Source organism: Ictidomys tridecemlineatus, unplaced genomic scaffold (genome assembly GCF_052094955.1).
Source record: "Ictidomys tridecemlineatus isolate mIctTri1 unplaced genomic scaffold, mIctTri1.hap1 Scaffold_140, whole genome shotgun sequence".
Taxonomy (NCBI): domain Eukaryota; kingdom Metazoa; phylum Chordata; class Mammalia; order Rodentia; family Sciuridae; genus Ictidomys; species Ictidomys tridecemlineatus.
The window spans coordinates 373660-400333 of NW_027521246.1; the positions used below are offsets into that span (position 1 = coordinate 373660).

The 26674-nt window shown below is 50.7% G+C and overlaps 1 pseudogene; it reads right to left on the reverse strand.

Annotated features, from left to right (window-relative positions):
- Nucleotides 1-1994: 1994 nt before the first annotated feature.
- On the reverse strand, nucleotides 1995-22014 carry LOC144372651 (autism susceptibility gene 2 protein-like; annotated as a pseudogene).
- Nucleotides 22015-26674: the final 4660 nt, after the last annotated feature.

The window sequence follows — 26674 nt, forward strand, 5'->3', positions numbered from 1 at the left end:
AGCCTGCTGCCCAACTTCTCAGGGTCCTTTCATGTTAAAGGTACATTCTAAAAGCCCAGAGCAAAGTGACTCCCAACTGGCCGCAGTGCCAGTGGAGAGTGGATGTAAACATTAAAGGAGTCTCTGCCTCCTGACCCTCAGAACAAAGGCCAGTGTCAGTCAAAAGGCTGGGGACAGAACCAGCACCAGGGGGCCAAACAAGGAGTGGAAAAGGTATCCAGGGACCCAGGAATCTGGGGCCATACCCAACACTGGGCATTAGGTCAGTAAGAGCCAAAGTCCCAAGGGCACTTGGAGGCCAGCAGTAGAATAGCAGGCTAGGGACACAGAACATCTTGGGGATATTGAGGATAACTTTAGAGCTCCTTAAGTAATGAGAATGTGAAAGGAGAACACCAGAGACCTAGTGTGGATTGGAACTTCTGAGGAGTAGGCAGAAAATGCAGAGCAGAGTGGCAAGAATGTCAAGCCCAGCTGAGATGGGGAATCACTCAAGGTTCAGGATGCCCAGACAGACCTGGCCAAGGTGAGGAGAGGAGAGATGCAAGCTGTCTCCAGGGCTAGAAAGAGAGGCAGAAGACCAGGCGGCCACGTGGGTGAGAAATGGACGTGCCCCTGCACCTCTGGGTTCCTAAGCTTATGTGGAAAGGCCAAGGAGAGTGACCTCAAGGGGAAGACAGAAGAGGAGCAAATTCTATTAAGCTTCCTGACTTCCATCAAGAGGCCATGTGAATCCATCAAGAGCACCCTGAAAGGTGTGTCCTACTCAGTGACAGGTGAGCTGGACAGCCTGGGGTCTAGAGCTGGTCTGCTGTGGCCACACCCCACTTCAGCCATGTATAGCTTGAGCTGAATGCTGTCCACGTTGGCCATGGGTTCGGAGATTGTTATCATACTGCTCAGGAGGAGGAGAATTTGTTTTTTTTTTGTCTTTGTTTTTTTTTTACAAAAGAAATCAACCACTCTACCGTGACAGTGCTGAAATGGTGAAGTGGGGAACAAAAAGTTTGGAGAGAGATTATACGACCTGCTGTGACGGGGTACTTACCAAAGCCTTCACCAGCACCCAGAGTTAAAATGAATACATGTTATTGGGAGCTGGAAGGAAAGGAGATCGACAGTCATTAGAGGAGCTCGGTCCTGCCCCTGGAGAGGCAGTGTACAGCTGTCTAAAAGTCCAACCCAAAAGCAAAAGTGTGGGTGGGCAGGGGGGCATTAAAAATGAAAGGGACCAAACAGGTGTCAGGATCACCTGATCACACATATCTAGCTCATGCAGAGGCTCTGAGCATGCAGAAGGGCTGCTGTGACGGTGTATGTCATCAACTTGGAACCCCGTCTCCTCTCCCTGCCAGACCCTGCTTCCTGTCTTCTCAACATGGGCAAACTACAGTGAGCCCCCGAGACCACTCAGGACCTCCACCTGAACACATGCAGAAGCCCTACAGGCTGTCCCTTAAAGAGCCCTCATTCACTTTAGAGATACACTTTAGGTCTCCTCTGCTCCCCAAATAGGAACAGACATGTCTGCAAGACCACCAGCTGCACATCCAGAGACTGTGAGGCATCCAGGACATGCAGGGCTGGCAGCCCCTCCTACTAGAGACTAGTAGCAGAGAGCTGTAGGGCTCTCCAGGCCACAAGGACATGCCACAGGTCTTGATGGCTCTGGGCCTGGTCCTGCAGTTCTTCACTGCACTATTTCAACCCCACGAGAGCCACAGGTGCTTTTGCTTCTAGTAGAGGCTATGGCCAGCCCTTGGGTGGAAGAGATGGGAGTCAACTGTTTGCAGCCATCAGCTACATCACTGTCTCTGGCCCTAGGGATGAATGGGACAGTGGCCTCCTTAAACCAGTGGCTTTGCACACATCCACCAACTCCACTGTGTAAGCCTGCCATTGCAACTATATGACTCGAGTTCATTTCCAAGAGTATAGTTTCCTTCATCTTGGAAGGTCTGGTGTCAGAGGAGAGTCCAGGCAGGTATGGAAAGCTAGAGGTACTCACTAACTGACAGGTTTCCAAGTCCCCCGAAGGCATTGCCACCAACTGCTGCTAGGCCCGTGAAGGTGGACGGCTGATTGAAAGGCTCTGCAAACAAAGGCAGGAGGAAGGAAGGGCTCAGATTCCCCAGTGGGACGGGAGCAGTGGGGTGGGGGTGGGTGGGCGAAGCAAAGCCAATCCCGGTCCCACCCACACCTGGCTTGCCTTCCTAGTGGGGTTGGTAAGTACCCATGAGGACTGTGTCCCTGCCCTGCTGAGGGACACAGGAGCCCCGTGCTTCAAGGTGTCTTCCCGCACCTCTCCCAGGAGGGTGCTCTGCAGCCTCTCACTGGACAGAATTAAGACCACTCCTTACATTCCCAGGGGTGAAGGCCTACCATACCCTGCGTCTGCTTGGCCACATGCAGAAAATATCAGTAAATAAAGGCCACAAAACCAGGGGCCTCTGTAATATCAGCCTGTCTTTCTTCCACCTGCCGAAGGTGCCTTGGCTGTAGAAGGTGTGGATGTTTCCTCCCAGGGAGGGACAGAATGCCCTGGACTCCAAGTCCCTGAGGCACCCAGGACAAGCTGTCCCCAGCTGTCCCCCACCATTAACTCAGGGCAGAGCAGGACTAGCACAGACATACTGGCGAGGGAGGTGGTTTAGGCGGCAGTGAGTCCTGAGGTGGTGCCACATGCTGACTGGGCCCCAGTGGCGAGTGACTTATGGAGGACGGTTCCCCATGTGCTGGTAGGCACAGCAGGAGCCACCTTGCCCCCGTGAACTCACCCAGGTGAGCAGCAGGGTTGAGGAAGTTGCTGTGATGAGAAGGTGGCCCAAAAAGGGTCCCGGTGGGGTGTGCAGCACCTGGTGAGTCAAACACCACCAAGGTCAGGGCTTACAGAAAGCAGCTTCGAGGAGCAGCCTGCTTCACCAGGCCTGGGGACCCCAGGAAGTCTGCTGGGGTGAGGCCCATGCCTGCCTGGCCCCTCTCCTCTTTCCCAGCAGGGCAGAGCCTCGCCTTGGGTGCCAGGAAGAGCCAGGTTCCTCGTGGATTCAGTAGCAAACCCCGTGCCTGCAGGGCATCCTGGTCCATGCTGAGGTGCCTTCCTCACAGGTTCCCCCCTATCTACATTTGCTTCTCAACTCTTTATCACACCTGATATGTATGCTTGTAAGTCGCAAATCCTTCTCCTGAGGTGGCTGGGGAAGGAAGGAAAGAAGGAAAGGGAGGACCAGATGTGCATGAGTTAGGGAAGGACAATGCTTCCATAGCTCAGGCCATGGGGTGGGGCCACTCACAGCTCATTGCCAGGGGGCATGGCCTGGATGGGCATGGCACCGAGGGAGCTCCACCCTGCTGTGTATATCAGGCATTAGTCTCTGACAGTGAGATAAAAATGGTGAATTTAACTAACATTAACTAGTAATAAATACCAGGTTAAAGTTTTATAATATAACCATTTTGGGGAAAAATTCAAGCGTAATCAGGACCTATATTTACCCATCTACCAACAAGGTTCCATAATGCCTGGCATTTTGTCTAAGTTCCTATAAATAAGTGCAAATTCCCTCAAGAAAAGACAGTGCAGGAGGACTGTCCCTGGGCTGTCAGGGCCACCAGCATGGGAGAAGTGTGGATCAGGCACTGCCTCTCAGCATCTGAAGGGACCTGGGCTGTGGTCCACCTGGTGGCTTGTTTTCCACCTGGGAGTGCAGAGAGGATCCCCCAGGTCCACAGCATGTGCATGCTCTGGGACTTTCCGAGGGCCCACCACTTGCCACCTCAATGGACTTTTGGCCACACGCTGTCTGCAGTGCAAGCTCCTGAGAGTTTCAGTGGAGACCATGCTTCACTCCACCCAGGCCTCAGGGATGCCTACAGTTCCAGAATTATCAAAGCAAAAGATGCAATTATTCTACTTTGGCTCAAATGAAAGCCAGGGAGAAATCTATTTCTCTCCAAAAACTGCTCTTAGTGTGGCCATGTCTCAGAGCCAGATTCCATGGCAACAGAGCCTTAAAATGTGACAGAACCAACAGGAAAGCCCGAGACCTCAGCAGATTCCTCTGACCCTCAAGAGTGGTCCCCTTGCTCTGGCAACAAGGCCTAGGATGAGGATTCTTGCAACTCTCTCTGCCTCCGTGGGAGACCATGTGCCCCCAACATGAGCCATGGGCGGCAGCAGGCCGGCAAGTGAAACAGGGAGCCCATCAACACTCAAGTCCACAGTGGGCATGAAGCCACTTGTCACCAGAGTCAGCCTAGTGCTGCCATTTTTAAGTATTTACAAAAGCCAGGTGGACCACCTTCTCTACCACAGCCCAACCCTGACAACCAGCTCAGTTGGGTTTCTTTACCATTAGATCCTGAAACACAGCCAACTGTCACAGTGCAAAGCCACCCCTTGCCCGTGCGTGTCCCCACAGTTCCTGGCACCCCTTTTACTTCTGACTGGCCCTTGGATCTTCCCGTCTTTCTCGGTGGCATCTGACAATCTGACATGCTGTGGGTTGCACTGGTTTGGTACACACAGCTCCAGAGTCCCTGCAGGGGAGGACGGTCTCTTTCCCTTCCAGGTGTACCAGGATGTCATTTAGGTGGTGAGTGAGTGAGAGCACAGGGTCCAGACCTATCTGTTTGGCTACCTGAGGACCACATTTTTCACTCCATTGCCCCCTGAACTCACCAGAGGCAGAGAACAAAGTTGAAGGTCGAGCCAGTTCATGGGGGTGGTGGATGGCTCCAAAGAGACTGGGGCCTGGTGGGCGGCTCAGGAACTCAGGCTTCAGTCCCAAGTCCAGCTTGTGTGGGTCTGACTGCATCTGCTTCTGCAGTGGCAAGGGGACAACAGAAGATGACATTCCAAGTGAGTAGTAGGAGAGATTCACTCAGAGCCTGAGACCATGGGAGTGGGCTCTTGGAACGGTCCACACCTGGGCACTGGCCCTGGTGAGGGTCAAGTTTAGGAATGCTGGGAGAACCAGGTGACCCTCAATACCAGAAGCAGGTCCACCTAGGAGGGGTCAGCAGGGACTGCTGCATGGGTGTGCCTGGTTCTCACAGAAGAAGAAGCACAAAGGGCAGGCATGGAGCCTGGCTGGAGGCTGGCCTGTGGCTATTTGATCAGGGAGGGCAGCCACGTCTGTTCACTCACCTGGTGCCCCTGAGTGGTTTACTATATTGCTGTAAAGGTCCATTTTAGAAAGTTTTAAAATAATAGCATTTTAAAGCTCATTTTATTAGGAATTCTGTGTGAATAATCTGCTGTGTAAATTAATTGTTTAATGCCTCTTAGCCATACTCTAATAGATTACAGCACATTAGTAACTGAACATTATGAAGAAATATTTGCATGCCTACAAGCTAATTTTCTAATGATCACTGTTACATATAAAAAACATAAAACAAAAAACAAGATGAAAGCAAAGTACGTGTATCAGTTTATCTAATGGGGGTGTTTCTTCTTAGGACTACTCTAATCTCTGGAGGAGGAGGAGGAGGAGGAGAAAGGGGGGAAGGAGGAGGAGGAGGAGGAAGGGGGGAAGAGGAGGGAGGGGGGAGGAGGAGGAGGAGGAAGGGGAGGAGGAGGAGGAGGAGGAGGAGGAAGGGGAGGAGGAGGAGGAGGAGGAGGAAGGGGAGGGGGAGGAGGGGAGCAGGAGGAAGAGGAGGAGGGGAGGAGGAGGAGGAAGGGGAGGGGGAGGAAGGGGAGGTGGGGGAGGAGGAGGTAGGGGGAGGAGGGGAGGCGGAGGAAGAAGGGGGAGGAGGGGAGGAAGACGAGGAGGAAGGGGAAAGGGAGGAGGAGGAGGAGGAAGGGGGAAGGGGAAGAGGAGGAAGGGGAGGAGGAGGGGAGGTGGAGGAGGAAGGGGGAGGGGGCGGAGGAAGAAGGGGAGGAGGAGGAAAAGAAGGAGGAGGGGGAGGAGGAAGAAGGGGAGGAGGAGGAAAAGAAGGAGGAGGGGGAGGAGGAGGAGAAGGAGGAGGAGGGGGAGGAGGAGGAGGAGGGGGAGGAGGAGGAGGAGGAAGTGGAGGAAGGGGAGGGGGAGGAGGAGGAGGAGGAGGGGGAGGAGGAGGAGGGGGAGGGGGAGGAGGAGGAGGGGGAGGGGGAGGAGGAGGAGGGGGAGGAGGAGGTGGCAGCTAGTCCAGGCAGTGGCCCATGGAGATCCTCTCCTACTATGAAGTCCTGGCTTCATTTCTTTTCACCTGCCCACCCTGTTGCTGGCCTTCCAGCTTACCTTCCTCTGAGGCTGTGGGCACTGGCCAGAGGCTTCCTCTAGGCTCTGGCCTCTCTCTGGAGCCAGGTAGCCCTCTCGCATGCATGGCTTCAAGTCTGCTGGCCTTCTTATTTCTTGACAGCCTTCCTTTTGAGTCAATTCCACACCTCCCAGACAAGCACTGCCCTCCATGTCCCTCACCTCCCATGGCCTGGGACTCTGAGACCTGAGATGAGCTGCTTTCCCCTTGTTGAGGGCTCCTTCATGGCCCAGCTGCTCTTGCCCCACCCCAGCCCTCCTCCTCCTGCCTGCTGCACAATAGAGAAGCTGTGGGAGAGGGTCTCTGCAACATAGCAGGGGCCTAGGAAGTGGGCTGTCCCTCAGCACCGCAGTCAGAGGCCCCTGGTCCTCGAGAGTTACTGACACCTGCTGGGAGCTCCTGCTTAGGAGCAACACCTGGGAAAACAAATGGAACTTGCGGCCTTGGGCACCACAGATCATTATTGCAAATGCCTGAGGAGTGAGACAGGGAGAGAGGGACCCTCTGAGCCCCGCGGTGAGCAGCCCCGAGCCTACTAGGCAGCTCACTAAAGAGCTGAGTAAATGAGCACTGCTGAGCAAGGGGAGGGGACATCTGCTCAGACCCACAGGGACTGCCATAATGGAGTCCCTCCCTAAAGGAGCAGCGGAGCCCAAACCAAGCCTGATTCTCCTGAGTACCTCCTTTAATTTGGTTGCCAAATTATTCGGTGCTAACATCGCATGGTGTACAGCACAGATCCATTAAACCAACTCAGGTCCATGAAGCCAAACGGAGGCTGGGATTGCCAGCATTTTGTGGGAGGGGAAGGTGAACAGAGCCATCTCCTGTTCAAGGGTCTTGCTGATTGAATGGGGATAATGAGAGCTGGAGTTGCCAGGGGTGTTTCTATGGAGAAGCTGCTACACACAACATCCTTCATCACGTTCAACCAAAGGACAAAAGGAAGACATCTTGTGCCTATAGTTCTGCTGACCATGTCACCCGGAACCAGAAAGCATGGACTAATCAGCAACATCACGAGGTCCCAATTACACTGAGCGCAAAAGGAGGGAAAAGTGAGCGGCACTCACTGATATGCGGTCAGCACCAGGGGCAAGTGTCCAAAGCCAAAGGTCTCGTGGAGGTTTGTTTCTCCCTTCTAACTAGGTTCATTCTTTGCTTCTGAACCACTGAACCCTGCAATGTGACTGGCGTGTCCTCCTTGCCTATGGGCCTCAGGCTGACCCTAAATGCTGCCAGGACCTAGTCACGCATGAAGAAGTGGACGGAGAAACCTATGCTAGAAAGACCTGCTTGGATGTTTCCCATCATTTTTCCAGGCTGCAAAGACCCAGGCTAAAGTGTGGACGTCAGGTTCCATGTGCCTGAACCAAGTCCCAGAACCTTGTCACGTTATCACCCACATGCTCTCTCTCCTCCCTCCTGTGCCACAAAGGCTCTGGTCAAGCATGGACCATCTTCATCTGTATGGTGCAAATAAAAAAGACCTGCCTCAGGTGGTCCTGGCAGGTACTGACTGTCTCTTAACACCTGGATAAGTCACCAGGAAGACTGACAGATGGTAAGAGCAGGCCCAGCGTGACCTCCCAGAAGGGCTAATGTGATCATGCACGCTGCTGACGGAGGTTCAGCACCACCATCTCCACATGGGGCATAAATATCATTTCCCCAAACCCAAAAAGGAAGAGAACACATGGGTTGCTACTGAAAAACAAAACAAAACCATCTTCTGTTGGCTTTCTCAGCCTCTTAAGTGTTCTCCATATTCTAGTTCTTGCTCATTATAAATAAAACCTTTATTTCAGGATTTAAACCACATTTAAACCCTTTGGATCTTACTATTTAAGTAAGATGACAAATTTATCAAAAGGAAAGATGCACCAGGGAGCTACCAGTTTGCTTTTGTTCTGTGATTCTGCTGCTGGAGGTTTCCCTCGTTAAGGTTCTCAGGTGGGCTTCCCGAGGGACCTCTCCCTGCCTCTGGTCTTCAGACCCTGTTTTGAATACTCTTACTCAGGTGCTTCTGGGCAGATCACATGCTCGAACCCAGCTCCCCGCCCCCCGCCCCCTCCCTCTGTGAACCAGGAAGGTCGGACTGACCTTGACTTTCTGTTGGTGGTGGTAAATCTGCCAGGAGATGTGAACATGCATAGCACACCACTTCCCTGGTTTCTGGAACAAGAAAGAGCAAAGTGGTCAGAAGGAGACATTTCAGGGAAACCACCTGCAAATCCCCCGAGCTCTCAGCAGATTCTGGCTGCAGAGACTTTTTCATGAAACAAGAGAGCTTTGTGCCTCCAAGAGCCTCCCGTCAGCAACCCTGCCAGGCCCAACCATCAGGGAGCCATAATCGCTCTCCCCCTCTTCCTGGGGCCCAGACATCGGCCACCACTCAGGAAGCCATACTTGACAAGGACCCCCGGTTACCAAGGACAAGATGGGAAAAGCCTGAATCCCACTTTATGCCTCTTCTTTCTTTTCTGGTGCCAGCTGGCAGACCTGGTGAAATAGGAAGTCCTACTTAACAAATGTGGCTATGCTATAATGCAAATCAGCTGTTCACAAGGGCTAGGAAGTGGGCTGTCCCTCAGCCTAGGAAGTGGGCTGTCCCTCAGGGAGCATCGAAATCAAATCAAAACAAGAAAGGGCACAGGACCTGTCATAACCTCCCCATGGCTGTTGCTTCTTTAACCCCCAAAGCGGGGCAATGGAATCCATCCCACTTCTGTTGAAGTCCAGTGACCCCATATGCTTCATTAAGAGCTGACCACTCATTCATGCTGGGACACTGTTCATGTCTAAGAGAAGGGGAGGGGAGGGGAGGGGAAGGCATTCCTTCCTCCCTACTCTCCAGGCTTTTGTCAATACCAAGTCCCTCCTCCACCCCTGGAGGAGTGCAGATCAATTTGCATCTCCCAAATCATTCTTTGGTTTCTGAGCAGTGGGGTGATGGCAAGTGCCTCTCTTCTGCCACTCAGGGCAGGGACCACCTCTTTCTGCCTCCTGCCAAGCAATCTCCTCTTAAGCCTAGAGTGCATGCACGGTAACTACTGGACAAAAGGAAAGAACTCCATTCTGCACTGGCAAAGGACAGAAGTTTCAGGTTTCTGTAGTAGGGAGCTATTCTTGAAATACAGACTCAGGACTTTTCTCCTGTCATGGACTGACAGGTTGTTTGGCATCACAAGTACCACACTGCCTCACCTAAGTGAGGACACAGACCTCCTGTTCCCTTTGGAGAAGGTGGATTATCTGAGAGTATGCACCAGAAATGGGTGGGGACCGCAGGAAGTCTACTGCCCATTATCTACCACTCAGACAGGCATGGGGAACTTGGCATTCACAGAGGGGCCATCTGCTGGCCAGGCACCAGACCTCAGGCCATTCTGCTTTAAACAAGATGTTAACAACCAATGCTCACAGTATCCTTTCCTACACCACAGAAACAGGTCAAGTGGCTACGAAAGTCAATAGCACCTCGTGCTGAACCAGGGAGCCACAGCAGAGCACACCCATCCCAGGTAAGTATGCGTTTCCTGAAAGACACTGACTGCAGCCTGTCGCTCAAGTCTTCCTCCCTGAAATCCAATCAGACTTTCTACCAGACCTGCTCACACTGGAATCGGACTCAGCTCTACCAGTTATATAAATAAGAAGCCCGTGGCATGGCTTCCTCCACTGCCCGAAGCAAAACAACTCGGTCACTTGCATCACACAGGAGCTGAAAACCCAACCACCATGCCACAGCCTGCTGAGTAGGCTGGCTACAGACTTGTGTTTCCGACCCACAGGGAGTCAAACAGAGGTTGCAAAACAGTGCTAGAAGAGGCTTTCTTACCCTTAACATAGGTCTGAAAGGATCTGTCAACTGTGAAGAGAAAATGACAACTTGGTTACACGCCTGTCACTCAAACAATTGCTCTAATTAACAAATTTGTAGTGCTTCATTAGGAGGAGAAATTAAAATGTTAGAATTTTACTTTTAAATGAAGCCCTTTTGGAGAATAATTAACCCATTTTCACACTATCAAAAGTGCCAAATGTCCCCTCCCCCACTGACATCACCTTTGACAAGCCCCCTAGAAGTTTAATCAATAGCAGCGTGCCCTGGGCAGCCTGGCCCTGGTGTTGCCCAGCCTGAGGTTCCCGGGGGGCAGCCCTTCCACATCACACCGAGGGTGCGGGGGAGAGCAGGCTGAAGAGGCAGACTCAGGATCAATGCTGAGGGGACGCGTGGGCCAGCCTTTCTGCACCAAGAGTCACCGCGGGGGTGGCAGCTCTCGGGACCTTCAGCCCGAAAAGCTTCAGCCTGTCTACCTAGCTCCCACCATCAGCTCCAGCTGCCCTTACCCAGGGAGGAGACAGCACTGGGATGGGATCGTTCTCTCACATTTACTATAAAGATAAATGACCATTGTCGAGACAAGATTGTACCTCCTGTGGAACTTCAAGTTCTTCTTTGGGAGTAGGTGCAGTGTAGACCATTAATAAATGACATAACCAAAACATCATGGATATTTTACTCAGCTCTAGAGCACAGGGGATCCCAGCCACATTAAAAGCAGAGGGCCAGGGGAGCCATGGGGTCTGGGATGTCCTGACCTCGGGTAGCGGGTGGCGGGGGCTGATGTCCAGCAGGAGAAGCACTCAGTGCTTGTCTATCCAGAGCACCCACAGCAACATAAGGACTTGCAGACAGAAAGGCTTGGTCAAGTAGGAACTGGAGAAGCCACAGTGTCCACTTTATAGGCTCAGATCACAAGCCTGTCCCCCTCCTTTTGCTGGGAAGTCAGCCTTCCGGTGTCACTCACAGGGCAGGAGAGAGTGTCTTCCAGGAGGAACTGGCACTCTCTTGCACAGGTGGGAAGAGTCCCTTCCCTGAGAGCAGCTCTCTCAAAGGAGATAGGAGGGTCATGCACAGGACCTGTCCCCTGAACACACCCGGGTTACCTGAGACCAAGCCTGACTTGGCATGTACCCGTGGGTCCTTCTGAAGTAAAGTGTGTGGGACTGTCCCGGGCTGAGCAGCAACATCGATAGGGTCGGATGTCTACAAATTAATTAGACCACAGCTTAGGAAGCACAAAACACGGGACATGAAGCAAAATCTTTCCTCCTTCTAAATGAAGAAGTGAGACTTCATCTGTTTCATTCTAAATCACAGACTCATTTTTCTCAGTGAGCACATGAGCTTGTACAGGGCTGCTTCCTGTTTTCTCCAGTGCTCTGACCAGAGGCAGCTCTCTCCCATGCCATCTAAAGCAGAGAGGTGGCCTCCAGCACCCGTCACCACAGTGGAAGCCACAGGGACCAAACAGGGCAGCCACACATGGAGAGGCTGGCCCAGACGCCTCCTTCCCAGGTGGCCCAGCTCTGGCTGGCCGCCTCTCTGCCTGCTCCAGACATTCCAGGAGATGTTCAAGTGAACACCGCCATCGTTTGCAGTGTCAGGTGCTTCTCATCAGAAGAGCTGACAGCACTGCACAGACATTAAGCCAACGCTCCACATTTTAACTGGCAGACAATAACAAGAAATTACACTCAGTAATGACTCATTAGCGGTGGTGGAAATGGGACAAGAGAACCCAACATAGGGACCACACAGACACAGTATCAAATTCTGCCTGTGTCTCCCCTATCCTACCTCCCTTCTTACACACCACTCATAATTTTAACCTATCTGTTGGCTTTTGTCCTTTGAATGAACAACAACCAAAAGCCTACTTCGGGCACAGTCATTATTGTCTTGTGGGAGAAGGATTTTAAAACTATGTAACACCAGTTATTTAGGAAATCACAACCTCCAGGACACCCTCCCCCCAACACACACACACCAGAAGTTAACTTGTGTGGAAAAGGAGCTCAAGTTCAGGCACCAGGCTTGCCTCCCTGGTGAAGGGGGAAAGAATGAAAGGAAAGCAATCAGCTGTGGCACAACCAACAATTAAGCTGGAGTTGTTAACGGCCTGATTTGCATACATATAAAGAACTCCACTAATGAACTGCAATCTACATATTCAATCAGGAAGGTTGCCTGGAAATGCCTATTTCCACACCAGCAGAGGCTCTCTCCTGCCCAGATGCAGTTTTCTGTATGACTGGATAATTGTGAGTGAGGGAAATAGTCTAATTTATTAAATGACCTACCAGTCTGTTTGGGGATGCACTAGAGATTTGTCCCAACCTAGAAGGGACGGGCCAGGGTCTGAGGGAGCACTAAAGAGCAGGCTCGGGGAAGGAGTTGAAGACCGCCTTCTTCGGTCTCCAGATAGGAGGCACTTGGCTGAGCCACTGTAGAGCCCTCTGCACGTGTGACCTCGCATGTCAGGGGCACTCATTGCAAGGGGACGAGGCCTGGAGGGCAGCCACCCCACCCCAGGGCCTCTGTCCTCCTCTCCAGGTGTAATAGTCTTGGGCAAAACAGCAGGTGCCCATCCTGGGAGGTTGGCCCCACCCTGGTGCTCACCTCAGAAATGGGATGGAGAGAAAAAGAAAAGCACATACCACAGAAAATGTGAGAATGTTTCGAAACTAGAAGATGCGTCACTTTGGTAAGAGAGTAAAACGGGCTGCAGTTGATTTTAAACATGCATGTCCTGAAAGTCCCTCTCAAAAATGTTTGTGACCTTGGCAGTTTGAACGCTGAGAGCCAGTGGTAGGAGAAGCACAGAACCAGGAGGCCAGAGATTCGGCCTCCGCTCCAGCAGACCCGGCTGCCCAGCTGGGGCTGTGGAGGACAGGGCAGGCCAGGAGGGGAATCTCCCCGATACAACAACACAGACTGCTGCACCCCTGGGACTTCAGTCCAGCCTCTTTCTTAGAAAACTGACAGGCCCAGCCTCCCATCTCTGCCTCAAAAGTCAGCTGGGCTCAGAGGTCATGGCTCCCTGGACAGAAGCCCATGCTTGTGGTGGCATCTTCCACAGGGGACAGAGAAGCTCAGCTGAGATCACATGGGAGTACCAACTGAAGCCTCAAATTTTGCTGAGGCTTAAAACTAAATGGACTAGAAGAAAATCCTCTCACTCTAATCCCCAGGTCACTTAGGATCTGAGAAGTCAGTCACTGTGCAGGAAGAAGGGGCAGACCCCGTCATCTTCCCTGTGCCCTCCTTACCTTGGGATGAAATTCTCCTTGTAGTGAATCAAAAGGTCCCGTGGGTGGGATCATGGGGGGGATGTCCGACACTGCAGGAGGGTAGGAGTGGTAGAGCTTCGGCCAGAGATGAGAGGAGAAAACGGCTTTAGTCGAAGGCAGGTGACATGTTCACATTCCCCTCCCACAGAAAGACACCAACAGGAGCGAGCCAGGCAACTCAGCCAGGTGCCACTAGTGAAGAACCAGGATGGGGAGGGTGATCACACAGATGCACACGAATGTCTGATTTAAAAGTAGTTCAGAATCAATCAGCCAACAAATGGTGTCCCAGATGAGAACGCCATTAGAAAGGGAGCTTTCTAATTATTAATTGGTGAATCACAATCGAGCCCTAAATGGGTAGAGGTTTCATGCATATCCAAACCAGGAGGGATGCTGGGCCGATAAAATGCTCAGAAAATCACAAGTTAATTAGAAAAAAGAAAAAGGAAAGAAAAAGAAGCAGTTCCTCATGAGTGCTAGGATTTTATACCATTAAAACTCAATTAGTGCTTTTAGATTTTTAATAGTTTGAGGAAATGAGAACACATTCACAATCCGTGCTTCATTAGGTTGTTCTAGAAGTGGAAGTTCCAGAGGACAATTTAATTCTCTCATCTAAAATGATGACAAATATTTGTGGAAGGGTAAAATAAAATGACTCAGTTTAAACTTTAAATAGAGCTGCCAGTTCTCTTAAAAGGTAGATTACATGTAACAAATAACATGTGGGGCTCCCCCAGGACTGCTGGGTCTGCATGCAGAGCTTAGAGCCACTCTCGCTCTCAGCTCTCCTGGAACTTGGAGCTCTTTGGGATTAACACAAGGCCCTGATTCTTAGGGCCAGCTTTGAATCGTGTCTGCTGCTCAATAGACAAGCTCACTGGAGGTCATGCAAGACAAGCTGTTGATGTGTGAGTCTGACCACCTCATGACAGGAAAAGCATAATTTTGAGTGAAAAATATAAATTTTCTTGACTCATTAGCATACAAAGGACATAACTGGAGGAAAAATGTACAGCAATACTGGGAGATGATGTGAGCACATCTTTCCTGCCTTTGGAAATTGTATTAACTCTGAGGTTCTACACCTCTGGGTCCGTTCACTTTGACAAAACCATCATGTGGATATTTAAGTGACACACCAACTCACAGTTGTGTCACATGTCACAGTATGACAATGCACCTTCCCAATAAGGCCCTCACACCACTGCTCTGGCAGGGACTGAGACCCACACATCTCTTTCAGGCCAACTCCAGTTGCTCTCTCCAGTGGTGCACAGAGGTTTCAGACTCATTGGTCCTGAACTGAACCCACTTACACAGGGACTGTGCAAGGATGCCCCCTTCAGAACTCCTTTCAAGTCCAAGACTGGGTTTTAGATTCTTGAGCATGGCCTCTGCCGTCCGCCTGTAGCGTCCCGATCCCAAGGCAAGAGGGACTAAGCACTTACTATATCACCCTGTAACTGGCCATGTGAGGACCCCCAGGGCCCTGTAGAAAGGAAGTGGAGTGACCAACACCCTCCACCAGAAACTTGTCCAGGTGGGCAGTTCCCTTCACGTTCACAGTGAAACCCAATGCTCTTCCCACTTCCCCTGATCTGTCCCACTGCTGACAACTAGAAAATAAATATAGCTGAAGACTGTCCCCACTAGAGAACCAGAGGTCGTGGACACTTTCCAAAGTCCAGACCCCTAAGCTGCCTCACCAGCCCCAGCCTAGGCATCTCCATGGAGTGTGCCCATGGATCACGGAGCGTGGCTTCAGGCTGCCAACCTAAGCCACCTCCTGGGCACACTGAGCTCCACAGAAACCATTCTGTGAGCTGGTCCCTCATTAAATCAGCAAGACACAGAGCAAGGCAAAGTGGCACCACTCATGGGCAGGTCCCAAGAGGGACCCAGGCCTACTGGGTCCTGAATGTCCATCTGAAAACCTTTCTGCATCAGTGCTGAGCAACACAGGTGGCCCACGTGGTGGGTGCAAGGCCCTCATATGCACCTTTCCTTACTGAAGAGGCCTCACGTCACTTCTGAGTGGCTCCAGAGTAAGTGATTCTTAATTGATTTCTAATATTTCCTAGTCTTGATTTCTCAGCTATGCTCTTGACTAATGAAGTGCCTAATTATCTATTTAAAGTATGAATGAATTCAGTCTTTGCTGATCTGCTGAGCAACATTTCCACCAAAATGAGAACACAATCTAAAAATCAAAATGGGAATAGCTGTAAATGATGAGTCAACATGGCTACAAGCAATTTTGGCCTTTCCTTTTTCCTGGATTCACTTACAAATTAAAAAGAAAAGAAAAGAAAAACCATTGAGCAAATAAACTTGCAAATTTTCAGATAAAAATGATGCAGTATTCACCCCATAATCAAAGTATCACAATCAAGTATTGAAGGTCTTTGTATAGAGAAGCTCTTGTCTTCTACATCAATGATCATATAACAGGTTGGTACCAATTTAAGTTCTGGAATGTTTACTTAAAATTTCATAAAACTGCATCTTTTAAGCAAAGAAGAATTGAGCTTAAAGAGAAAAGGTGCATTCGTTTTAATGTTAAGGCTTTCTTTAATTAAACAATATTTTAATTGTAAAATGAAAATACACTCAGGAGAACAGTATCAGCCATGTGGAAGAGGGTTCTGTATTTAGTCTCAAGTAAATAAAAATGCACTTTTTGAAGAGTTATGAGTCAAAAGAATGAGGGACTTTGTTCAGAGGGAACAGTCAGGCTGAGGTCCCTCTGTGGCTGGCTTTCCACCTGTGGCCTCGGGCTCTGCTGCAGCAAGGGCTGCAAAGCTTATACCCCCAGGCAGGGCAGGTTCTGGCTCCCAGGGGGCTGTCCTGGCTGTGCTTATGATCTTTTGACTCTGAAGATGATACTGCATCTTTACCAAAAGCAAGACACCACAAAAGCAAGCATCCACAGGGACGAGCAGCAGCGGGCACACTGGCGAGGTGACGGGAAGGCCGCTGGCTGTGTACTGACTAGGGGAGAGCGCACACACGGAAAGAAGGCACATTCAACGTGTAGCAGGGAATGCAACTCACACTGTGCCGGTAGAAGGGGTCAACTTTTGTAGGGTATTTGTCAAACTGTAAAGGAATTAAAGCAAAAACTAATTACTTCATCTGCCTTTGGTTCACTGTTCAGTGGAGGCAGCCTACAGCTTCTTTGTCACTGAGACATCACCAGACCCTACAACCTCACTGAATAGGAGCCACCTGAGCTCCTGAGCCTCTGGCAACCCCGAGTCCAGTCTGCCCACGCGGCACGGTGTCTCGGGCCCTGGACGCCTGGTGGTTCCTCTCTTTCTACTCTGTGCTCAGAGGCTGACACAGTGAACACCCAAACTGGAGAGGACAGGCACCTCCAGATCCATCCAGAGAGCCGAGCATGGGGCCTGGCCTCCCAGGGTCCCTCCACTTGGTCTTCTCCTTGCCAGAAGAACTGCAGATCTGCCGTTCTCTGAAGTCGATGCCACCCACACAGGGCACTTGGGCTGGGTCTTCTGAACCCATCAGGAGGACTCATCACCCCCACCCTCATGCCTGTCTTCCTCCAGGATGTTAAGACCTCAGATTGACTCACTGGTGGACCAGCTCACACAGGCCAGCATGATATTTTCTTAAACCATTAGGCCCTTAAACACATGGCTGTTGGCCAGGGCTCAGTGGTGGGCTCGCCTAGCACATATGAGGCACTGGGTTTGATCCACAGCACCACATAGAAAACAAATAAATAAATTAAAGATATTGTGTCCAGCTACAACTAAAAAGGAATTTAAACAAATAAATAACTGTTGATAAATGCAGTTCTTTCAGAAAAAAAAAGACACAGAACTTGCTATAGGACTTTTTGTGGGGGGTGGGGCGGGGGGGTGGGATGGTGAAAAAGCCTCATCTTTAATATTCCCCTAAATAAAACTTGTAGAACAAACTTTAAAAATATGTTAAGAAAAGTAAGTTGAGCCAGTGGGTGAGAAGGTGGATGAGAGGACCCTCCATGAATTCCCATCTGCTCTCCTGGGGCCTGATGGACTCTCCTCTTCAGGGTTTCAACCAGGCCCTTCTCTAAACACTGGACATAAGTGACAACTGAGGTAGAACTCTGCTAGGGCATTTAAAGATTTAAAGAAGCCTGTCTGAGACCATCCGTTTCAGTTCCCAGTTCCCTGGGTACATGGCAATGCCCACACACCTCCAGGCTCAGGGCTCAGCCTCTGAATGTCACCCCACACAGGGCAGGAAGCTGGCCCCAATGGCTGTTCTTCCACTTGTCCCCTCCCTCCTGGTGCTGTGAGCATCTGTGCGTCAGCACCTGGTTCACACTGCTGTCGGGCCAGGATGGCAGTTGCCCAGAGAAGGAAGGCCACTAGCAGGTGGACCCAGCACTGGCAAATGCGTGCAGCGGGCACCTGGGTAAGGTGCAGGACACTGCCCCTCGAAGGCAACCTGGCCTCAGGGCCCACGCCTGCGCCAGCCCCACCCTCCTGCACACAGAAGAGAGTGGGCTCTACTTATCCTCACATTTCTGCCTGGGTTACACACCATGGGAGGTGCTGGCGTTGGCATGATGGTAATGGGAGAGATGGCGTGGGGAAGGGTGTGAAGGTGTGCTGGTGCGTGTGCTGGTGTGTGTGCTGGTGCTGGTGCTGGTGAAACTGGGTGCGCAGGTAGGGCGGGGGGCCCAGGAAGGCCCCTCGGTCTGCACTCTGAGAGGCCAGAAAACGTGTGTTCAGTTCCTGCCGCAAGATGTCTTGCTCTGGGGCTGGGGATGTGGCTCAAGTGCTCGCCTGGCATGCGTGCGGCCCGGGTTCGATCCTCAGCACCACATACCAACAAAGATGTTGTGTCTGCAGAGAACTAAAAAATAAATATTAAAAAAAAAACATGTCTTGCTCTGGAAAAGAAGAAGAGGGAGATGTCGGCACCTTTTCCTTCTAATCAGGACATCTGGGTGCTTTAGCATGGAGGGTGGAGGGCTGAGGACCCAGACCCCGGGGCCTGGGACAGAGGGGACAACCTCAGGCCCGCCATAGCCTGGGGCTGCTCTCAACTAACACCTGGGCCTGGGGACCAGCTGCACAGCCCAGCAGGTCAGTTCCCCATCCACACGACTGGGATGGCCCTCTGGCCTCCTTGGGTCATTTGGAGGTGGGGGTAACAGGGGGGACGCCTGCCAGCCATGAACGCAGAAGGCTCGCCGGCTGGCCTCAGGGCAGACACATAGCGACGAAGAGCAATACTGGGACCCTGGCCCACGACACAGGTGAGGGGAGAAGGACCCCATCTCCCACCAGGTCATCCCTAAATTCTGGGATGCTTCATCATAAAAGTGCATCTCTTCTTCCCAGGAAGGTGGAAGCCCTCAGGCCAGACCCATGCCCCAGGACGCGGCCTGAGATGCTGGAGAGAAGCAGGCGCGGGCCTGGCAGGCTGTGGCCGCTCTGCTGAGCCAGGGTGCCTGCCGGGCCTCACCCTTCAGGCCTCCTTTCCCCCACCCGCCTCCCAGGGCATGGTTGTTTAAGTGCGCCCGGCCTGGCGATGAGGGACAGCAGGGACAGCAGTGAGGTCCCGGCGCCCACCCGGCCAACCTACCTGAGTAAGTGCTCCCGGCAGGGTGTCTGTGGACCTGCAGACTCCCTGAGGTCAGCGGTGATGGCGGAGGCAAAGCAGTGGGCGGGGCATACATATTGGGGTGATGCGCGTGAGCGGGGGGGCCTGGAGGGCGGGGGTGAAGCTGTGCAGGGGGCTGTAGCTGGGCAGGGAGAGGGGGAACGGGGAGGCAGAGGGGTGGTGGGAGAGGTGCAGGGCGGCGGGCTGAGTCTTGGCCGGAGTGCTGCTCCTGCTGCTGCTGTGGAGCAAAGGGAGAAACAGGCGCAGGTGAGTATCTTCGTCCCCACTGCCCTCCCTCCCCGGGCCTCTCTCTCCCCACCACACAGCCCGGCAGAGACCACTGCCCAGCGCCACGCACAGGGCTGTCCAGGCAGTTCTCTGCTGAGATAGCCCCCCTCGCTCCTGTGGCTTGGCCTGCACTGCTCTGTCTCCTGCTGTCCCCACCCTGCTCGCCACACTTCCTGCAAAGCAGCCAAGGAACAAAACGGAACAGAGCCACCACGTGGGTCGCCCCTGTCTGCTACCATAACCCCAGGACCACAGGAAGACGTGGGCCAGGTCTTGTGCCACAGGAGTGGCCCGGGTTAGGAGCTGGCCCAGCCCCTGGAGGAACCTGCCTGCTTAGGTCTGTTCTTCACCTGTCCCTGACCCCATCAGGCTTCTAAAAGGAAAACAATAACAAGCACAAGTCTCAGGAGCCCACGGGGCTCAGGGTCACTCTGGACGGCCCCTCATAGACCAACCAGGAGGACCTGGCTCTCCCCACTGGTTTCTTCTCTGACTCACAAATGAGGAAGCAAATCCCACTGAAAAAGCTCAACCCAGCACTGGTCTCAGTCTCCTGGGCCTGAGGAGACAACCCTCCCACAACACCCCTTCTCTCCTCTGAGTCTCCACCTTCAGGGCCCTCGGAGGCACCTTGGCCTCCACTCCCTGGCACACACCTTCAACTGCTTCTTCTTCTTTCATCTTTTGAGATGGGGTCTTTCTATGTGCCCTAGGCTGGTCTCCAGCTCCTGGGCTCAAGCCACCTCCGGCCTCAGGAGCTGGGACTATAGGCACATGGCATGGGCCTGGCCACCTGTTGGGTAAGCACCTCTCCTTCCTGCCTCTGTCCTCCAGGAGATCCTGGATAGTTCACTCCTGTGTAGTGTCAACATCCAACGCAACCAGCTTTCACCCAACAGCCCCTTTCCCTATCTCCTCGCCTCCCAGAGAAAACAAGGACAGTTCTCAATCAGGCCACCCATCTCCTAGGAAGCCCTCACTCAGACTCTCTGACCATCCAGCAAAGGTGGCCGGCGGGCAGAGAGCAGGTTGGCTCACCTTAAACTGTTGAGGCTCAGGCTGCTGCTGTAGGCTGACAGGGGCTGGGGCAGGTCCTGGGATGAGGGGTGGGCCTGCACAGCAGGAAGGTGCTGGTGGAGCAGCTAAGTGGGGGACGGTGGCCTGGGTGGCCGCTGCACCCGAGGCTGCGGGGCGGGCTGCAGTGGGGCCTCCGGGGGGCCCTGCGGGGGCTTCGTACTTGGAGGAAGGGCTGTTGGTGGGGCGTCTGTGCATAGCACCAAGTCAGGGTCCGGAGAAGGGGCTCTGAGCTGGGGCTCCGCCTGGGGCTGGGGCAGTGGCTGCGGGACCTGAGGGCAGGGGTCCTTAAGCACCACAGGCTCAAAGGCGGGCTCTTTGCAACAGTCTTGGCTCTTCTCTTGGCTTCTCTCTAGACCTGATATCTTGGGCACAATTGGCCCTGCATCCTGGCTGTCATGTTCCGGCAGCGCGCCAACACCTAACTCCGAATCTGTATGGGGGAGAGCAAAGAGAAGACACAGAATGACACAGGAGCATGGCACCAGGGGAGCGAGCTCCAGCCTGCAGGCACAGCCAGCAGCCACCTACCACCCTTCCTGTGAAGAAGGTGCGCTGGCTGGGGATCCCACAGCTGGTGGTCTGCAAACCAGGGCTCCCTGTCTCCAGTCTTTGCAAACCCTTTCTGAAGCACACTTAGGAAATTATAGCCCACAAGTTGATTTTTCCCTTTAAAAACAAAAACAGTTCCTGAATGAGAAGTGTTTTCAATAGCGAATGAAGCAAATGTTACTTAACAACAAACAGATGTTTCTGATTGGCCTTTCCCCCTCCCCCTTTGCATTTTGACTGAGGAGGCGCACTTGACATTCTTAGAGCAACAAGTTCTTGTTCAGCAAGTGCCAAACTTCCAGGCAAAAGTCAGGCCTCCTGATGTGCCCCAGCCAGCCCAGGGACACCTGAGTTCTAACATGCAAATGCAAATTTAAATCAAGCGTGCCACAGCTACACTCACCAGGCCTTCAGAAATGCCCCTGCACCACGGGATGCTGAGACTTAACTGGATGTAGAATTAACTGGAAGTAGAATTCTTCAATTGTGGGGAAAGAATAGAAAATAGATGCTCCCGTATAAACTTAAAAAATAAGCTTTGCTCCTAAGGTCAAAGGACCTAAGTGCCATAACTACTATGATGTCATTGTTGATTATCCCAGAAGCCAAATTTCATAAAATTCTCAAAACAGAATAATGAAACACCAATAATTACATATCAAGGCATAGCCCAATTTGGAGTAAGTTTTTTGTAGGCATCTGGCAGGGGGAGATCACCTCGACTACATTTTTGTGCTAAAAAAGATGCATTCTTTCTTTACTACAGTTCAGAAACAGGAAAAGCACAGCTTGCAATACTTTATGAAATGAGGGCACATTTGCAAACCTCCTTTTCCACATCTCTCGCCACCATGAAAAGCATGTGCCACTCACGTGGTCTCTCAGTTCCTGCTTACACACTCGTGTATACACACACAGTTTGCATCAGAGCAAGCCATCATCTTTGGTGTTTGTTTGGTAAGCAGTTCAAACCTGAATCATGCACCAAAGCAGAAATAAGCCCTGGTTCATAAGCGAGGCACCTCCGGGGCTGTGGTGGAACGTGGCCAGCTTCAGGCCAACGTGCTGCCTAGGTATGAGGGGACAGGGCATCTCGTGAGGCCTGAGGACAAATGACTGCACTGGTGACCTCTGGGTATCTTATTACTGCCCAGTGCTGTTTTGAGAACCTTTATAGAAGATTTCTGCTTACAATGAAGCCAAAACTTTGTGGGTCCCCAGGACTGGACCAAGCTCCCTGGTGAGGCCAGGGAGAAGTGGCTGCAGGGGATCCTGCAGGGCCTTTATCTTAGAAGTGGGAGCCAGGGTCTGGCCTGCCCTCTCCGTGCCTTTTCTGTCATCTCTCACAAATTTCCTGAATTTTTCTTTCACAAAAACAGGGGTATTAATCTGGTTGAGGAGAGAAAGCTTCAGGAGCATGGAAATTCAGAGAGTACATGCCAACTGAGAGGGGCTGGGCATGTGCCGGGGCTCTTCCCTCACCTACGCCAATTGATGGGCACAGGCCCCGGCACTGGCAGGAACCCATCTGCATACTTCTGCACTACTCCCTTCTCCTTGGACGAGGATGGTGAAGAATCAATCAATATTCTCTATTTTGGTACGTTTATATCCAAATTCCTCTAAAATTAATGTTGAAATAAATCTGCTCACATCAACAAGACTTCCTTTCCAAAAGACACCCTTTAAATACACTTACGCTGGTAAGTAACATAGTAGGTACAGCCACCAAGCTCGATGCCGCCAAGTCTGCAGAAGGCACGTGTCCTGCAGGTGTGGCCTCCTCTCCTGTTGCCCCATGTCTAATCCCAGCCTGAACACCCCTGGAGAGTAAGGTGTGGTGCCAAGAGCATGGCAGTTGCTGCTGCCCTGGACGAGCAAGGAGGGAAATAGGAAGCCTGAGCCTCTCCAAAGAACCACACCAGTCTGTCCCAGCCAGCTCTGGGGAAGCACTAAAGGAACCCAGGAGCCCAAAACTTTAAAAGGAGACCAGCCAGGAGGCTGTCCCGGCTAGGCCCCCACTTGAGCAGGTGTGCCAATCACTCAGGGAGGGTCTTGTGAAGGTGCAGACTCCAGCCCAGCATCTCTGGGTGGGGCTCCAATTCCTGAACTGCCTGCCATCTCACAGGTGATGCTGCTGACCCTTGGACCACACTGGGAATCCAACCCTCTGTTGTCAAATGGAATGAGCCCAGAGAAGTGAGAACTTGCTGGCTGGAGGTCACCTTGCTGTTTGATACATCAGAAGTTTTGGGTTCTGATCTTAACTCTGTCCACCAAATGCCTGTTCTCCAGTCTACACTGTGTGGTCCTTGAAAAGCAAAAGCCCCCAAACAAAGCAGATAATGGCAAATCCCTGACTTAGTTAAAATATTTAAGTAAACCAGTCACTGCAAAGGGCGAAGAAAGCTACAGGGAATTATGGCAACACCATACTTTAGCTACACCTGAAAGCCACCATCAACCCACCAATGCTCTGGTACTGTGACCTGTAAGCAGGGCACCCACAGGTGGAGAGCTGGAAAGAACGCTGGTGGCTGAAACAGTTCTATGCATCCTCATTTACACAGGCCTCTTTAGGCACAGATTAGGCACCATGCATCTTTGTGGCTAATGAGTAATGCATTTCCTCTTTCTTTCAATTATTCAATAAATGGATCTTGCCCTTTAAGGTTTTCCATCTTGACAATTTGTCTTACTATGCTTCTCTAAAATTGGCAGGAACACATTTTAAAATCATTTTATATTGCACTATGTGCTTTGAATTTGCCAAAGAATGAGATTTGCTGGGAATGGAGAAATATTCAAATTGACGAGTGTTATTTAAATGTTGTACTCATTACATTTTAGGGTTGGGGTTAAGCAATCTCCCTTCTTGCAATTATAAGAATAACACATCATGGTTTATAATAAAAGATGCAAATAAAGTTATACTCCATTGTGTATGGTAAAAAGGGCATTTACTGCATGTAAAATATAGATTGATGAACTTGACTCAATAAATTTTTTAAAAACCTAATGGAGGATTAGAAAAAAAAGTGTTTGATTTTGATACAGATTTTATACAAGTGCCCTGAGAAATTGGACTCTAATCCCCCCCCCCCACAGTACTGAGGATTGAACCCAGGGCCTTGGGCATGTTAGGCAAGCACTCTCCCACTGAGCTGCAGCCCCCACCCCATATCAAAATTTTGAGATAGGTCTTGTTAAATTGCCCAGGCTGGCCTTGAATTTGCAATCTTCCTGCCTCAGGCTTGTAAGTACTGGGAAGATAGAGATGTATCACCATGCCAGGAAATGGACCTTATTTTGTACCTCCCCAGTACAATGCAAACCCCATAATCTCTGGAGGGCAATTTGGAAACATTTAGTAAAAGAACAAATAAGGTTCCCTTGACTTGGTGGGTATACAAGGATTTAGATACAATGAAATTCAGATACAATGAAACAACATCATGGTTTAAGGTGTAAGTTTGGAAATGCCCCAATTGAGATCACTGGTGGATTCATACAATGGAAAAATTTGCAGCTTAAAAAAATGCTTTGTGTACCATGTATAGCACATGCTGTCTTTGTAGAAACTGGAAAAATTAATGTGTGTTTTTATGTATAATTGTATTATTATAGCTAGGAACTGGATAGTGGGAGGACATTTTGCTTTATTGTATAAAAAATAACTTAAACAAGCAAAAAAAAATTGGGGGGTAGGGTATCAGGGACTGAATTTAGGGGCACTCAACCGCTGAGCCACATCCCCAGCCTTTTTTCATATTTTATTTAGAGGCGGGGTCTCACTGAGTTGCGTAGTGCCTCGATTTTCTGAGGCTGACTTTAAACTTAGGATCCTCCTGCCTAAACCTCCTGAGCTACTGGGATTACTAAAAGCATGTGCCACTGTGCCCAGAGAAAATTTTTAATGAATTTGAAAATAAAATGAATTTTGTGAAAAAACAAATCACTAAAACTGAATAAAATAAACCCAACCATATAAATAAACTAAGTACTAAATAATCAACACGGACCTATGAACAAATCATTCCTAAGAGTTAAATGAAAAATCAACACAAAGTAATTTTTTTGCAGGGTTTCAACACTTACTGAATTTTCCAGGAATGCAACCACTATACTTTGCCACATCTGGGACTTCACCAGAAGTTGTTCACTCTTAGGAAAAACCATGACATCAACACAAGGCTGCTTCTGGGGACTAACTGCCACCACCAGGTGGCCATGGTTGTAGCAGCCACGTTTACATGTCCTTCTCCACCATGAGCAAGCATTTATGTTGTTATGAATGACTTCCATTTACTTCTCCTTTATATTTCATTAGGGACTTACTTACATTTTGAATTATGTGTACAGATGGGTGTATCAACTGTATGTCATCCCAGCCAGTGAGACACGAGCATGTGTGACCAAATGCTAACCACAGGCACTGTGCACCACAAGCTCTGGGTCTGGGAGGCCTGGTGGTGTGTCCGTCCATGATGAGCCACACACTTCTCCACGCACAAGCACAGTCACTGCCTCGCAAGGCAATGGACGTGGATTCTGGCAGGTGAAGCACTACTGCAGTCCAGCACATAGTGGAGGCGCAGTGTCCCCAACCACTGCCAGGAGGTACGAATGACATGAGGTACCTTGGACAAAAGTGACAACCAAGAAAAATACAGCACACTGTTCTTGTTCTGGATATGGTCTCAGAACTGAAAAACATCTCTATAAATGCACACGCGAAGTGGAAAAACACACCCGAAATGTTAACCAAATCCCATATCCAGGAAGAGACCACCAATTGTACCTCATGGACCTGTACTTTTCTTAACTCCCTAAATTTTCTGTAATGAACATATATTATTACTATGAAAGAAAAAAAGATACCCATGGTGGAGTTCATGGATAATACACCACCATTATCAAGAGAATTGTCTCCACTATTGCATGGATTAAAACAAAAAAGCAAAGCAATAAAACCACATCAAGAGACCAAATAAATATTTTCCTCTCAGAAATGAAGACAGAACATGGCACTGTGCTCCCCCCTTATCCTCACCATTTCTCACTGGTGCTAATCAGCGGGTATACTGGAACAGGAAGGAAACAGAAGGAAGCAGCAGCTCTCAAAGCATAGCCTCTACACTTGTGTCCCCTACCTGTCTTTACACTTGGCTGTGAAGTCCTAAGAGGGCTACGTCCCTGCCAGGTCATTACTGTAGTAAACCTGAATAAGCCTCAAAGATATTAAGAAAACCAGTAGCTATCAGGCAAAGTATCCACCCACCCGTCCATCCACTCACCCATCCACCCATCCATACATTAATCCATCCACCTATCCATCCATCAATCCATCCACCCATCCATCAACTCACCCAATCTCTACCTATCTGAATGTCTGCTCCATACATCCAAGAAATGGACACATGTTATTTGTCATTACTCCATCTTCTAATTAACTTCTCTATTTGTCTAAATGACAGAGCCTCCGAGACCTCGCCACACAGGACTGAAGATTGTGGCCAAATAAGTAATCCAGACTTCAACTTAAATCTTTAAAAAAATATGTTTTAATTGTAGGTGGACACAATAACCCTTACTTTATTTTTACGAGGTATCGAGGATCAAACCCAGGGCCTCATATGTGCTAGGCAAGCACTCTACCACTGAGCCCCAGCCCCAGCCCCTCCGGACTTCAACTTAAGTGGGAACATTGTTAAAGAACAAATGTTCCACACTGAGAACCCCAGGCCCATGC